At 37.5% G+C, this 16064-nt stretch overlaps 1 protein-coding gene across 1 annotated transcript in view; it reads right to left on the reverse strand.

Moving 5' to 3' along the window:
• Positions 1-16064, reverse strand: part of VAV3 (vav guanine nucleotide exchange factor 3) — a 341802-nt gene that overhangs the window by 122703 nt on the left and 203035 nt on the right. The window lies entirely within an intron of this gene.

Here is a 16064-nt window from a genome sequence, read left to right on the forward strand (position 1 = left end):
TGGGCCAGTTAGTAAGTATAAGACAGGAATGTCTTATACTTACAGGTAATGTATGTAAAGTGCTTAGGACTTTGCCTAGCCCAGAGTTAGTGTTCAGTAAGCACTGGCTACCATTTACAAATTGTTGATTCCAAAACCACAAAGTAACGATGTAATCAGAACAGTGCTTTATGAGTTGTAAGAATCCCTTGGTAGTCTTGGGACCTAGTTTCCAGAGGATTCCCATTCTCCTGAGAATTTCATGCAGGAAGCCTGTTATATGCTCAGTGTCCTTTGGACCAGGAATCCATAGATAATGATTTAAGCATGATAAGAAACAGGGCTGCCCAGGAGAACACATGTATGCAAAAGTCCAGGGAATTAGATGAAATCATATCAAGTGCCAAATGAAGAGAGGTGTCAACACACATGGACTACAGCCTTTGGGGAGGCAAAAACCAAAGACAGTAATTGGCTGGATGGGAAGAGTTGGAAAGGTAGATTGGAATAGAAAGATATGGAGAAATATCAGAGTTATAGGCGAGTAACACAAGGACAAAAATGACCAAAAGTGGCATGTATTGCACACTTGTAATGCACCAGGCACATTAATAGGCTCTTCATATATTTTTTCACATTTACTTCTCACAACAAACCCAGAAGGCAGAGTCATTCATTCATTTCATATTAAGTACCTACCATATACACAGGTTCTAAGGCCTGAACAGAAAGAAGGATCCCTCAGCCAGAGCCCATGAGTAAAAAGGAGAGATGAAAGAGATGAGGTAGGAGAGGTTGGTAGGGGCCAAAGAAAGAGGTGAGATCTTACACAAGGATTAATATCACATTTAGTTGACAAAAAAAAAAAAAAAAAAATCTCTGTGGCCACCAGAGAGAGCATTCCTTGTAGTGAAGCAAGAGTGAACACAGCAAGACCCTATGGGACTGGGTTATCTACAGATGAGAACGGAGGGTCAAATATAGGTTAGCTCACTTGCTCAGTCACGCAGCTCTACAGACACAGAGGATTCCATTTAAGGAACCTGTTCTGATATATGACAGTTTACTTGTGAGAACTTGAATGGAATCTTGTAGCTTTCTCAGGAAAATGTTCCCATTTCTTCTGCTTCATATAGGGCCCATTAGTAATATAATTAATCAATCAAATATTTATAGGGCAAAGTATGCTAATGCTCTTACACCTCCTTTTAACTTTACACATTCTCCTTAGATTCTTGCCTCTTCTCACCTGGTTTCATGTTTGCACTATGCTGAGGACCATGTGTCTCCCCTTAGCCTTGGCTCCTTCTCCATTCTCAGGATCTGCATTCCCAGGGGCTCCACAGGCATCTCAAATGCAGCACATACAAAACTCAGCTCCACACCTTTCCTAACATACTGGACTATGACCAAATTCTGATTTCAATCCAACAACATTCACTCTATTTTCTAGCCTGGAGACTTGAGAGGTGCAATGAATTTTTCCCTCTCCCTCATACCTTCTACGTATTCATTTTCCCTTAACCCATTCTCTGTTCCAATTTCTCCTTTCCTGAAACCATAACAAATTTCTGTTGATTCAACCTTAAAAATACCTCTTCAAAAATTCAGGTTCCATTCTCTTTCCTTACTACCTAATTCAATCCCTCAGTATCTCTCAACTAAATTGTTACAATGGCCTTCTCAATCATTCCGTCTTCTACTTTCTTTCCCTACTTAAGGCCATCTTCCATACTATTCCCAGAATTACCTTCAAAAAATAAAAATAGGTCACTCCCTCCCTTGAAGACTTCTGCTGGTTCCTACTGCCTGAAGCTACAACTTCTAGCAAGGGCATACAAAGTGTTTTAAGTTCTAGCATGCCCCTTGCATGCCTCTTCTTTCCCAAACGCTCATAAGCCATAACTAGAGGTACACACACCTTGTCACATTTCCTAAACATATTCTCCTCGTTCATAACTCTGTACTTTTGTAGTCCAATCCCTCTACCTAAAAGGTTTCTCTCAGCCTGCAGCTGCTAACTTGCCTGGTTACTCATTTTGGGCCAGATAAAAATGTGACTCCTTGGATAAAATCTTCTGTGAGTCCACAGGATAAAGATAATGGTTATCATTTCATCTGTTCCCAAAGTACTTTTCCAGTCCTCTAGTGTAGTTGTAGTATAACCACTTATTATCTGCTTCCCACTACCAGAAAACTAGCTCTGTGCTATTCATGTTTATATTGTCAGGTCTTACGACGTCAGTGTCCCATGTTTAATATAGATCATTGTTGAATAAATAAAGGCCACTAGCTATATTTTAAGTATCCGCTACGTAAAGGGAAAAGAGCTAAAGGAAAAAAGAAAAACAGTTACTACCCCTAGAAAATCATCCATTGAGTTAAAGAAACAAAAGCTCATACCCATGAAACATTCACAAAATATAATTAAAGATAAAAGAAATAAAAAGATCGATCAGTGGCTACATGGGAGCAAGTGAGAACAAGTGGTGTTTGGTAGATGAAGGAAAAAGGGAAAGTTATGCAAGTTTGGGGGGAAGATGAGATTGAAAGTTCTGAAATGAGTATCAGGTATTCACAGAATGGTGAATAGGGCATATTTACTACAGTATCATCTGTGCCACCCATCATGATTAAATTTATGTGTCAGCCCAGATTTTTGGTCAAACATTTTTCCAGGTGTTTCCATGAGGGTGTTTTTGGATGAGATTAACATTTAAAATGGGAGACTATTATCTTCAAGATACTTAGTCATATCATGCCTCTTTTTAAATAAGATTTTAAAATACATATAATAATTTATCACATGAATAAAGAACCAGAAAAAGCACTGGGTCATCTCAACAGATGCCAAAAAAGACATTTAATAAAATGTAGCATGTGCTTCTGATGAAATTCTAAATAAATCAGATGTTGAGGGATACTTCCTTGACATAATGAAGAGTATCAAGCTAAAGACAACAGAAAACATACTTAATTTTAAACAATAGCAGTATCCTATTGAAGTTAAGCAAAGTTCGCTGAAGTCAATTATTCAGCATTGTTCTGGAAGATCTGATCAAAGTAATAGGACAAAAATAAATGTGAGAGATATTGTAAAAAAAAAAAAAATACAGAATTATCATTTGGAGGTGACACTGTTGGGACAACTGGGAAAAACCAAAAGAAGAAACACGAACTAGTGAAACTAGTAAGAAGAAAAGACACATCAGGTAGTGTCTGGAAAAACATATCTCTAGGATCCCAACGTTCTCCAGCAGTGAAATGCAGGAACATGTGAGTAGTGTTTTCACCCAGCAACATTCCTTGAGACTCAAAGTTCAAGGATTTTCACAGGTTGGTCACATAAGCACCATCATGATCAGCCATCATGATCAGCCACATGATCAGCCACAATCATTAAAAACTCCCAGAAGGAAAGTAGATGCTCACCATAAATCACATGATTTAAAAAAAAAAAAAAAAGTTCAGGTAGGCTGGCACAATGAAATTCAGTCCCTGAGCACACCAAATGGCCTTACCACTTGGCATCAGAGGGGACATTTCAAAGCCAAAGTTCCCAGATGCCAGCCAAAGGACAACCCTGTAAGCAGACCCTTTTAAAGACAACAAACCCAAACCCCCCAAGTTTACTCTTCCCTGCACAAAAATGTCTAAGAAAAATCCCAGCATGAAATGTTCAGGTTCTATATGAATGAAATTTAAAAATTAAGGGAGGAAAATCAAAAGTATTCAAGTAAATAAAAGCTACATATCCAAACTGCTGAATAAGAAGTTTGCATATTTTATTATAAATACACAATCTCTCAGGTTAATTTATAAAGAAACAATTATTTTCCCCTAAACAAACACACACATACACACACTTTTTTTTTTTTTTTATAACTTGAGAAATGATTATAAAATTCAACTGGGTGAATAAACGTGTGAGGATAATCAGGAAAATTTTAAAACTAAGATAAATTATTGCAGGGAATACGTAGGTACATTTTCTAAAGGTACATTATTAAATCGGTATGGGACTGACAAGACAGACAGAAAGATCAGTAAGATAGTCTTACAGGGGACCAAGCATGTGCACAAAGGTGGTATGTGATTTTTGTGACAGTTTGTTCACTTATTTATCTGCTCAAAAAATAACAACTTAATATGTGTAGGCAGTGGGATACAATGATGAGTAGAAACAGGTAAAGTTTCTGTTGTTTGGTGCTGATGGGGAAAATAAATATCTAAATAATTCCATAGACAACTATGAAATTACAGGTGTGTCAAAGATAGTGTTAGGAAAACTTACAACTTGGAATGTGACCTTGTGAACAGATTATCACAGAAGGCTTTCCTATAGAAACAATGCTTGCATTGAGATCTAAAGATAATCAGGAATTCAGCAGGTGAAAGGAAGAATGTCCCAAAGAAAAAATAACAAAATATATTTCAGAAAATGCATTCCCAGCTTTTTGAAAATGTTAAGGAAATTATGTTACTATCACTTATTTTATAAGGATATAAAGTTTAGATAAAGATGGACACTATTTGACAAATATGTATTATATGCCTATGATGTGCCATGAACATAGCCAGCAATGAGGTTTAAGATGGATAAAACTTCTGCCCTCGTGCAGCTTATTTCTATATGTAAATATAAAATTTAGACAGAAACCTGAAATATGTTTTAAGAAAACAAAAACACTTGAAGAAAATATTGATGACTACATAATCTTTAAAGGTAAAAAATAAAGATAGCTGGATTTCTTTTTAAAAACCCAAAATTTTCCTTGAACCAAAAACAATAAAAAAAACCAGAAAGTAGGAAAATATCTGTAATATATATGATAAAAGATTAATGTCCTTGCAATACATAAATGTTCTTGAAAATCTGTAAGAAAAAAATGGAGACCCCAGTTGAAAAATTAGCAAAGAAATCAACAAGGCGATTTATTAAAAAAGAAAACAATCAATGAACACAAAACATGCTTAAGTTACTGGTAACCAAAAGAAATGCAAATTTAAATAAGATATTATTTCACATATCAAATTGGCAAAAAAGAAAGAGATAAAAGAAAACCGGTAATACCTAGGGTGGATGAAGCTACAAAAATATCCCAAAGTTTAACCTGAAAGATTTACTAATCATTTGATATAAAATTCTACTTATTCGAAATAATCATTAAGGTTTCATTACAAGAGTTTTAATAATTAAAAGTTGGAGTTGATTTAATTAAAAGCAAACAGAGAAATTATAGCACATCTTTGCAATGGAGTACCATACAACAATCAGAAAGGAAAAAGAACATATATATATTAGCCAAGAAAGATATTTGCAATATATTATAGGAGAATAAGTTGCTACTAAACTGTATATCTGTGATTGACATAACACAGACTACTTGCTAACATACATATGTGAAAACGAGAACAATAGGTAAAGGCATGATACTTTTTTAATTTTAAAGTTATCTGTGTTTTCCGAAGTTTCTGCAGCGAACGTGCATTATTCAATGTATTCCTTATATCTCCTCTTTTTTAAGATGAAAAGAACAACAGGAATAATCACAAGAATATGTACAAGCAACCTGACTCAAGTACACAGATAATATGTCATTGAACAGGATCTCAGGCAAAGATGTGTCTCAAGCCTCTGCTCTTAATCACTATGCTAAAAATATCACAAGGCAATTAAAAAGCAAAGACAAACAGAATTAAGTGCTTGCAACATATGTGAAAATATTCTTGGTATAAAAGGAGCTATTACAAATCAGTGATAGTATGATGATAAATTTGACCCACAGAAAACTTGGCAAAGGATACGACCAAGAAACTGATAAAGAAAAAACAACTGACTGAGAAGCCTGTAATAAACTATTCAGCCTCATCGGTAAGTGTAGAGATATGGACGCTCCAGAACATCAGGGCTACAGCAAGCACAGTGTTTGGAAACAGTCATTCCTGGACACTTAATTGCTTTGTTCTTCCCTTCCCAACCCCCACCCCCTTAGAGATACCATCTTTGTGAGGCTGCATTTAGTCTAAGAACCAACAGAGTTCATCATCTGTAAATATTTCCTTAAATGGACGCACACAGATTGTTAGCATTTCAAAATGGTAGCCTAGCCCCCGGTACAAATGCGTAGTGCTACAGCAGGAACTGAATTTTCTGGAATAGGCAAGATGTTGGATATAACATACACAGGAAAGGAGAAACTAGGATCATTATAGTCTCATAGCACATACGTTCCCTCATTATACGTGTAACAATATCCTTTTTTACATTTATTTGCATGAGTATTTTATTAATATTTCTTTTCCCCCAAAATACTATAAGCTCCATGAGGCCAGGGCTGTCAGATTGTTTTTATCTCTGTATCCCTAGCATCATGCGTGGTGCCTAGCATAAACAGGCATTCAATAAATGTGTTGAAGTTTAACAGAATGTCAAAAGAAGATTAAAGATATAAGAGTAAAATGAAGTTAATGTACAAAATGTATTACAAACACAACTGATTGTTAAACATAGATTACAAATTTAGTGCTAAATTTCCCAGAAACCAAAGCAAAGAGGAAAATAGGATAGCTTCTACGATAATTGTACAAATTTTCCCGGCACAGCAGTGTAAGAAAAATCGCAGCGATTAGGTTTTCATAAAAGGGGCACAGTGTGTGATATGTAGCCAATGTCTTCAACAACATCCTCATAAATACAAATGTGCACCTGCCCCTTCTACCTCTTCCTGATGTGAGCCCATGACATCATGCTAAAGTATTACTCAGCAAAAGCAATTCTATGGGGGGCGGGGGGGAGCTTTCAGGACCTAGTCCATCTACATATCATCACTTAAAACAGCCTTCATGTCCCCTAAAGTCAGATACCAAGCTTTGGCTAGTCAAATATCTTTCAAGTTTAAGAATAATTCCAAATATCTGAAAATTATCTATAGATAGGACAAACATTTGTGCCAAGTCCTCAAGTACTAGATCTAGAGGTAGCAGTCCTTATAATTTAGAAGAAATTTCCAAAACAAATGAAGGCTATTATTATCTTAATTGATATTAGTTTATATAACTCCTTTCTCCATGAGGACTAAAGATAGATCAAAAAAATACACAAATCCTACAGACCTAAAGTTCAAAACAGACCTAAAGTTGCATGAAATAGAAACCCCATGCCTCACTCAGTCCCCAACATACAGGACTGATGATTGAGCCAGCTGGAAAACAGATCAAATTTAGTCAAGTATTTTGTATACTCTGAGATTTACCAACTAACTAAACATTCAAGAATATCAGAAAAGCTATCCAGGTTGTTTTTGTAATGTCTCATGTGTTCTGAATTCTCCAATTCTAAAAAAGCATACTTAAGCCAAGTAGTCTTTGCCAAAAATCAAAATAAGATCATTTTATTCCCCCAATGTAGGCTTTCCTGTCAGATACAACTTTAAGAGTTTCATTAAATGGTGGGTTCTTCCTTTCTTTTGTTATCATGAAAAATTTCAGACTATCCTATATTGTGAAGGATAATTGTGAAATCAAATCCACCAAATAGCTAATAGATAAGTACAAAGACTCCGAAACACACAATCTCTCTGTAAACAATCCTAAATCCTTACTTGTTTTTTCATAATTTGTTCCCTCAACACCACAGCACACTAATTACACTGCTGGCTACTGGAAAGGGCAATAAAATGAACAACAAACAGCTCCTCCAAAAACCAAGTTAAAAAAACAAAGTTCAGAAGGGACACCTTCACCTAGTCCTAAGGATTCATAAAAGGAATGAAAACAGAAAAGAGATTTATAAATCACATCCAAATCTTATTCTTTATATTCCAAATCACGTACAGTCCTTTATCTAGGGAAATGAATAAATAGTTCCAAAATACCAATAAAAATAAGATAATGCTTGGCTCTGAAAAATAGTATTTTCTTATCTATTATATATTGCACTTCTTTATTTCATTCAACGTTGACTCTATAGTAATTTTAAATATACATCCATCACTGAATTTCTGTGCCATCTCAAGGAAATTATTGAATGAAATGTAAAGTCAGTGAAATCTATAATACATTTAAAGTGCAAAAAATGTCAGACAATAAGCAATTTGGGTCTCTGTTACAAACTTGATGTGTGGCTCTTGGCACAGAACATATCTTTCTATTTTTAGTCTCCTTGCTAATCAAAGAATTACATCTGTCACCCCTGCTTTAGAAGGCCATGGTTCAGGAGTGGGAGAAGGAAGGAGGATCACCATTTGTTGGTACCTGTTCTATCACTCAGATTTGTCCTGAAAATAAAATGAAAACACATATATGTACATATTATTAAATTTTATTAAATGAAAAGCATTATACAAATGCTAGATGATACATCTACTCTTATTATCATTGTCATAAGTGACAACATGTGGTGGGAACCTCAGAGGCCTCATAAAGGTAGAACAAAATAATGACCCACCCATCACCATATCCTGAATCAATGGAAATAAATTTCATAAGGATATCAAAATTTATTTATTTAGTCATACATTCAACAAATTGGGTGTCTATTATACTCCAGTTGCTTTCTAACACTGGGAATGGAACAGTGAATTTATCTACTCCAACAATCACAGATACCCAATGAATCTGGATTATCTTGCTTTACTTCAACTCTCCCATTAAAACATATTATTTATCCTCCTGATACTGAGAGAGTGAGAAAGGTAGAGAGAGAAGGGCAGGCAGGCAGAGAGATTCTCAATATTCAGGATTGAACAGCAAGACATGTCCCACTGTGTTAGCTATTCCATGTAAGGGACAGGTTCTAGAGAATTTGGATTTTCTCATTCTCTGGTCCAATAAATCTGCACCCTAAACTCAAACACTGAAGATGACATGAATTAGGAATGCTGAGCTGGCATGGTGAATTTAAGTTCTTATGGCACATTTTAAATTGTGTCTGATAATATGAAGTTTGCTGTTGAATTAATGTGTTTTATAAGCATGCGGAGATGGAGCGGATACTGCTACAAAGCAATATTGAGAAACAAAAGAGGAAATCTGAAAGATAATCTGACATGCCTCATAAGGATTTCCTCTTCAAATTCTGTGATTATTATATATGAAAAAACGTTTTTTAATCAACATCTTATCCTTTTCATTTCAAGTCTCTGTTTTACACTAGACTCCATGCAGAAGTATAAATTGAGCAGAATTTAGTATAAATTTCACATGAATTGAAGCTATCATTTATCAAAACTAAAACCTACTCCCCCCAAAAGGCAAGTACTCTAAAACATTAAATATACTTGTTAAAGGGAAAGGCATATTCGCTATTAATATTACCATGACAAAATACACAACTAATAAGGGTTTTTAAAGTGGTTTGGAATATTCTAGGCCCTGTGAAACTTACACATCATGAAGACACCTGTTCTCTACAAGGTTGCCATAAAGTGAAGAGACAAGACTCACGTGTGGACAATTTGTACAGGAGGGAAGAGCTTGCACAGGGCATAGAGAACCATGCTTCAGGAGCAAAACACAGCAACTGGAGATGAGAAGACAGGTGGCTACCCAGAGTCCCCATTCCAGAGCAGATACAACAAAAACTTTTATTAAAGTAGGAGAGAAGCTATTAGTGTTCAAAGGTATCAGCTGGGTAGAAGCAAGGATTTATTCAGGTGAAGAGCTGGAGAGTTGATGCCCTGAATTCTAGGGTAGACAAGAGAACCATGGATGGGTTCATACTTAAAGGCCAAATTTAGGCACAAGAACTGCATCAGGGCACACAAAAACAGAAAGGTAACAAAAATGATATAGATCCGGATGGGAGCGGGGAGTGCACATTCAGCTGAATAATTAAAGAAAGATGACTGATCTCAAGATATGGGCTGCTACTGTACATCTGTCCTAGTATTAAAGAACTTCCTGGAGCAGGTCAGGGGCTGCTAAGGCTGACAGAGGAGAGCCACATGGCCAATGACCCTTGCCAAGCTCTAGGACCTCTGGGAAGCATTCAGCACTCAAGCTGGAAAGAATGAATAGTCCAGAGAAGACAAGACACTCCAGTCCCGAGAACTAGTACGGGATTAGCATAAGTCAGAAAAAGGCTGGATAAGTAAGGAAAACAGAGGTTTCAGAGGGCGGCAAATGCACCTGACCTTCAAGGAGAGAAGCGTGATAGAAGCTGTGCTTCCCTCCCCCCCACCCCCATGGCAGATGGGGAGAAACAAACACAGATGCATCTCTCTCTCCACCAAGGCAAACAACACCGCCCCTAATGGTATCAAGGCTACCTTAGAGGGAGGAAAAACCTCGTGCTTCTTTGGTCTATCCCTGAGCCTGAAGAAAATTTGATGATGTCTTGATGTCAGACAACACAAAATAAGCCCGAAACCCAAGTAAACTTTCAGCTTTCTCCAGCCACAGGATGGAGGCCCTTCACTGCTACTTTATATCTCCGAGTATTTGGGTGATAGTATTTGCCAAGTATTTCTGAAGAAAATGAATCCAAACCTGCCATTACTACCTGGGTGTCCAAAAGAACAGACAGCAAAAGGGAGCCAGCCCTGTTTTCTGTGGAGTCAGTGGTGCCTACTGGTTTCAGTTATGCAGAACAGCCTGAACACAGCCTCATCCTCCACCGTGAAGTACTAGATTGATCCTCTATTCCTGCCTTTCTGCTGAATGTTGGGTTTTTTTTTCCCCCTTCAAAACTAATTACATTAGAGAAACTCAGAGTAAAATATTCTGCAAAGCACACTTTTCTCACTATCCTTTGTCAATGAACTTCAAATTGTCCTGTGATTTGGGATTCTCTGTCCTACAGTCTCTATCCATTCTGAAATAATTTAAACTCCCAAATGAGGCCAAAAGCATACAGCACAGGGAAACTCAAGTAGCTACTCCTAAAACAAAAATTGGAACAGTGTCACTGGCTGGAAATAGACACATGTGCCAGCCTACCTCGAAAAAAGAAAAGCACAAGCACCCTCAAAAAATATCAGGACATTCTAGCAAACAGAGGCATGTCAAAAAACATCTGAGTGCCCTCAATGCCCTAAACAATGTTATAAAAATACAATTAAATCCTGACCTTGCTTGAGTCTATGAGCCTTCCGCGCCCCAACACTAGGTGATGTCAGTGGTGAAAAGCAGCAGGGAGCACAGTATCTTCCTTCCCACGTTCCTCCAGCGGGCCTTGCCTCTTCTCTGGCCACAAGCATCATGTGCCTAAGTTACTGCAACAGCCTCTGGGCTCAGCCCCAGACTTAGGCCTGTGCCCTCAGGGTTCTCCTTCCATGCAGGCTGGCAGAGGTAAGCAGTGCCCTCCAGCAATGCTGCAATAAGTTCTCCACCATATGCAACCGTCCACAGGCACCCCCTCCCCCTCTCACCTCCCCAAGTCTTTTGTCGGCTTACACCTGGATTCTCCTTCTGGGCCTGGACCCTTCAGATTGCCAGGTCAGTTAAGATGGGTAACTTGGTGTGATTTCCTTTTATTCCCAGAGATTGGCTGTTGGCCTCATGCATGAAAGCCTGTGGATGGCTTCCAGCCACGGTACATCAACTCTGGCCAGAACCCTGGGCCTGCATTCACCTGGGAGGAGAAACTAAAACTGTCAGCATCAGCAACTTCTAAGTGCTTAGGATCTCTGGAGCATTGTCGTGACACTTGCTTTACCTATATTTTCTCATTTGACAGCACAACAATGGCAGATGATGACGCTGAGGCTCAAAGAGCTTAAGTAATATTTTGAGGGTCACCTAACTAGAAAATTTAAGCGTCATGATTCAAATGTTGTCTATTGATTTCCAAAATTAATGCTTCTAACCTTTATCTTCTATGACCCCGAGTTTAACAAAAAAGAGAACATCTGTAGGAGTCTTGGTTTCTGGGAATTTTTACCTGGCCCATGCCTGGGATAATGATCAGAAGAGCAACCCCAGCCCATGAGAATACTCCACAGCAGGCCGTGGCCCTCAGCTTAGGCTTGTGGTGACACCAACCCAGTGAGCTCAGAGCTCCAACCATGGGATGTCCTCAATCTTACCATCCCTTCCCCTATCCCATGCTGAGTCCCAGAAAAAGGCATTCGGTATCACAAGAGGTCTCAGGGTAATGTTCAGCTTGGGAGCTGAAGCTACATTAGACCACAGGGCACACAGCAGCTTCACAGTCAAGCCAATAACTTAGCAGACCCAAGTCTTCCTTGACCCCAACAGTGCACCTATAAAATTAAACACAGCTGTAGGCCATACTCTACAGAGTGGCCTGTTCTTTGTTCCTTCCCAACCCCCCAAACAATTTGTGATCCTATCTTCCATCTTTCCATATTTGTTAGTGGTACTACCACATTTTCAACGTTATAAAACACAAAAACAATTATCAACATGGGGCTGATGTAAAAGTTTAATAAGCTAATATGCACAAAGAGCTCTGCACTGTGCCTGACACATGAAAATACAGAATAAATGATAAATAGTATTATTTTACTTAACTATTACAACATTTAAATACTGTAGGGTAGATATTATGTCACCACTTTGTGATTTCCTAATAGAGGCTTAGAAAAGGAAGTTAAGCAACTTGCCCCAGCTCATGAAGCTATTAACGGGCTGAGCTCTGATTTGACTCTGAACAACCCAATACTAAAGAGTTTGAAAAGTATTATGTGGGTCATGAAGAGCAATGAAAACATTTTAAATGGGAAAATTACATCTCCAACCATAGTATCCTGTCATAAGCTCAAAAGAGATCCATTTACTCAAGGTATTTTAAAATGTTCATTTCAGTCTCAGCTTCAAACCATTGTTCCTTGTCATGACTATTTTTCCCACAACTCCAAATCTTATCCATCCCTTAGCTTAGGCTCCGTGTTTTGAGACCTTCCCAGATCACTGTAGCCCATATAATCTGTCTTCTAAAATTATGTGGCACTTGCTCTTAGATTATTACTCAATTGCTCCAGTCATTCTTTTATTTAAAAAGTATTTATTAAATGCCAAACATATACCAAGCACTGTACTGGGAATAAGGGTGAGAGGGGGCAAAGCATGGCCCCTGGCCTTAAGCTCCTTTCAATGTGGGATGAAGATGAAGACATGCACAGAAGTAAATCTAATAAAGTGTAACTCAAAGGTACAAGATATGGTGGAGAATAAAGAAGAGGTTGGTCAACTCTCTAATATAGGTTAAAGGAGAGGCAGGGTATGAGGGGGTGAAAAGAGAGCAACTGTCTTCGATCTGAGTCCTAAAAGATGAAAAGCTGTTCCCTTGCAGACCTCAGGAGAGGATAGGTCCCAGGTGGGTAAGGGACACTGTGATCAAAGGTCCAGAGGAAAAGGAGCATGGCATGCACTGGCAGCTTCCAGTAGCTCAATCTTTAACTTTAATGCTGGTCATGCTGGGCAAATTTCAATAGCTAATCAGAGCCTGTTTCTTGGGGTTCCTGGACAACTATGTGGCTATCACACAGGACTATTTTCAGTCAATGATAATTTTTATTGACACACTATTCCTTTCCCTTATAGCAGCATGGCAGCCATATTGTCTTGGGTTAAGTATATACTTTCAAATAGCAATTCTGATTAGATGAAGGCAAATACAAAACTCCTCTGAATTTAGGTTATTGCTGGACCAAAAAAAAAAAAATCTCTAATGAAAGATGTTAATATATGCTATCAATATCCCTATCTCAGAAATAAATGATGATGTGTGACAGCCTACCTTCCGGGCTGTTGAAAAAATCAATGATCTTTTTAAAATTTGAGCTCTGATATTTGCAAAGTGCTCTTGGTTCAGATGAGGAAAAGCACTAGAGGAGTACACAGATAAATAAATCTATTTAAAAAAAAAAAAGAAATTGCTCGCAGAAGATAAACAAATCACTCCAAAGTAGAATTTTATTAAACTCTACTTAGGTCTGATCTTCACACAAGCTACCATTCTCCCAGAAAGTCTGTCTGTGCTGTGGCTGCAAGCGCCTTGTGAACACTTCACGGAGCAGTGCTGACCACTAACAGTCAACTGGCTCATTTCGGTTTTCCCCGTCATGTCTCAGAACTGTCTCTGAAGAAGTCATTGATTAAAGTAATCAATCAATTCTCTACACAATAATGCTCTGGCTTCTTCTGCTTTTAATATCAAAAAGCCCTCCTCGCTGAAAACTAGTAGTAATCAAGTTTTCTGGATCACACACTATCCTGTGCTTTTTGATCAAAGGTTCACAGATAATTTCTTTGGCTTTGCAAAATGATGTGTTCTACTGAATCAGCACAGACTATCAATCTTATGTCTTTATTAATTTTGAATGTAAGGATTGCCTTCATTTGTAATTAAATTAAATTAATTCTGAGTATTACTTTATCACCGTTATATTTCCACAGAAGGAATAAGTCCTACTTATTGAATCTTCCTGATGGTTTATAGACTAGGTACACAGAATTTAAAGCATATCATCACCTTTAGGGCATGAAACATTCATCTTCCCAGAGGGATCACACTATCATCATCCAGTATGTACATCCACACACGTTCTTGTAAACACACACACACGCAGAGTAATAACCATCAAATATATTTTTTGCGAACCAAAAGAGAATAAGCACAAGGAAAAAAAATGTCATAACTGTTGGGTAGAAATAAAAGATGATGAGATTACACTATTAATTTTGTATCACAGTTAGCTTCCACACCTTCCCCATGTTCTTTTTCTATTCAACAAGGCTTCAACATATTCAATAAACAGGCTGCACAGAGTCAAATATAAGAGCAAAATTCCTAGTGCTGCAGGAAAAGAATAATCACAAGTATTTTTAAAGCACCTCTTTAAGATGAATGAAGTCCCAGAGAAAGAAAGAAGACCCTTGCCTTGCCTGGGTCCCCTGGCCATGTCAGTGGGTCCTTTTTTCTCCTTGTCCAGCACTCTATGAACTCCACTAAGTAGTCTTTTCCATTTGCTCTCCTATTCTGTTTTTAGGATGCTGAATATGATCTCCACTATTAAATCTCAGAATCTTTAAACCTTCATTATTATTCATCATTAACATTATCCTCAGCTGCCTTACCTTTCCTCCAAATTATTAAAAATATTACTAAAGCATAAATTAATCATTAGGCATTTAACCTCTAAACACCTTTATGAAACCAGGTTTGTTGCCAATTTTACGTAAATGTGAATTCTTACTTTCCAAATAAACTTAAAAACCAACTGCAAACAGTCTACTGATAAACATTTAAAATTAATATTTGACTATTTCCCCAACCAGTTAGATGTTCAGATTGTCAGCCTATCTAGTATATCCAAAAATGGCCAGCTAGCCGTATTTTAAATTAAACATAAGCCCATGGGATTTAGCTTTTGTGGGCTTTGCAAATTTAGACTTGTGTCAATATCAAGAGTCAATACAAACCTAATACTAAAACACTCAATCTCTTATGTTGAAGTTTTATAAAACCAAAGATTCTCTTAAAGCATCAATACCTTTTAGAGTCATTTTTAAACCCCAAAATAAACTCAATCTAAGGGGAGTTTCATTATAATTGAATATGGAATTGCAAGTTAGACTGGGCAACACATTAAACAATTAAACAAGCAAGAAATTTAATTAAATTTCTAATTCACATTGGATTTCACTCTATCCTACAATTATAAGGTTTCAAGTATCAAGAGCGCCCTGCTGAAAACAGATCTGCAATGTCAATAGTGAGCAATATATTAATGTCAAATAGGTGGTGGAATAATGGCTCCTATTGCTAAGATCCCCTAGAGGCTGGTTGACTTTTTCCCTTCTACCCCAAGTCCACTGGTCCCTGGACAGGGAAATGGCAGCTTTTCATGACAGAGATAATGGGAAAAGAGGCAGATTGCCTCATTTTATGGAAAAGGAACCTGATAAAAGGTTGCTCTTGAAAGAAGAGGAATTGCCAGGAATTGAAGGACTTGGGGTCTAGTTTCAATTCTACTACTTGCTACTCCGGTGGTTTTGGGCAAGTTCCTCTGTAGAAAAAGTTACCCTGGGTTCAACTGGATACAAAATCTGAGCTCATCCAGTGCATAGGCATTTAAGGAAAAAAACCTACAATCTGTTCATTGATCTATCTGTAA

This window comes from Leptonychotes weddellii, chromosome 4 (genome assembly GCF_054177405.1).
Source record: "Leptonychotes weddellii isolate Sample4059 chromosome 4, ASM5417740v2, whole genome shotgun sequence".
Classification (NCBI taxonomy): Eukaryota; Metazoa; Chordata; class Mammalia; order Carnivora; family Phocidae; genus Leptonychotes; species Leptonychotes weddellii.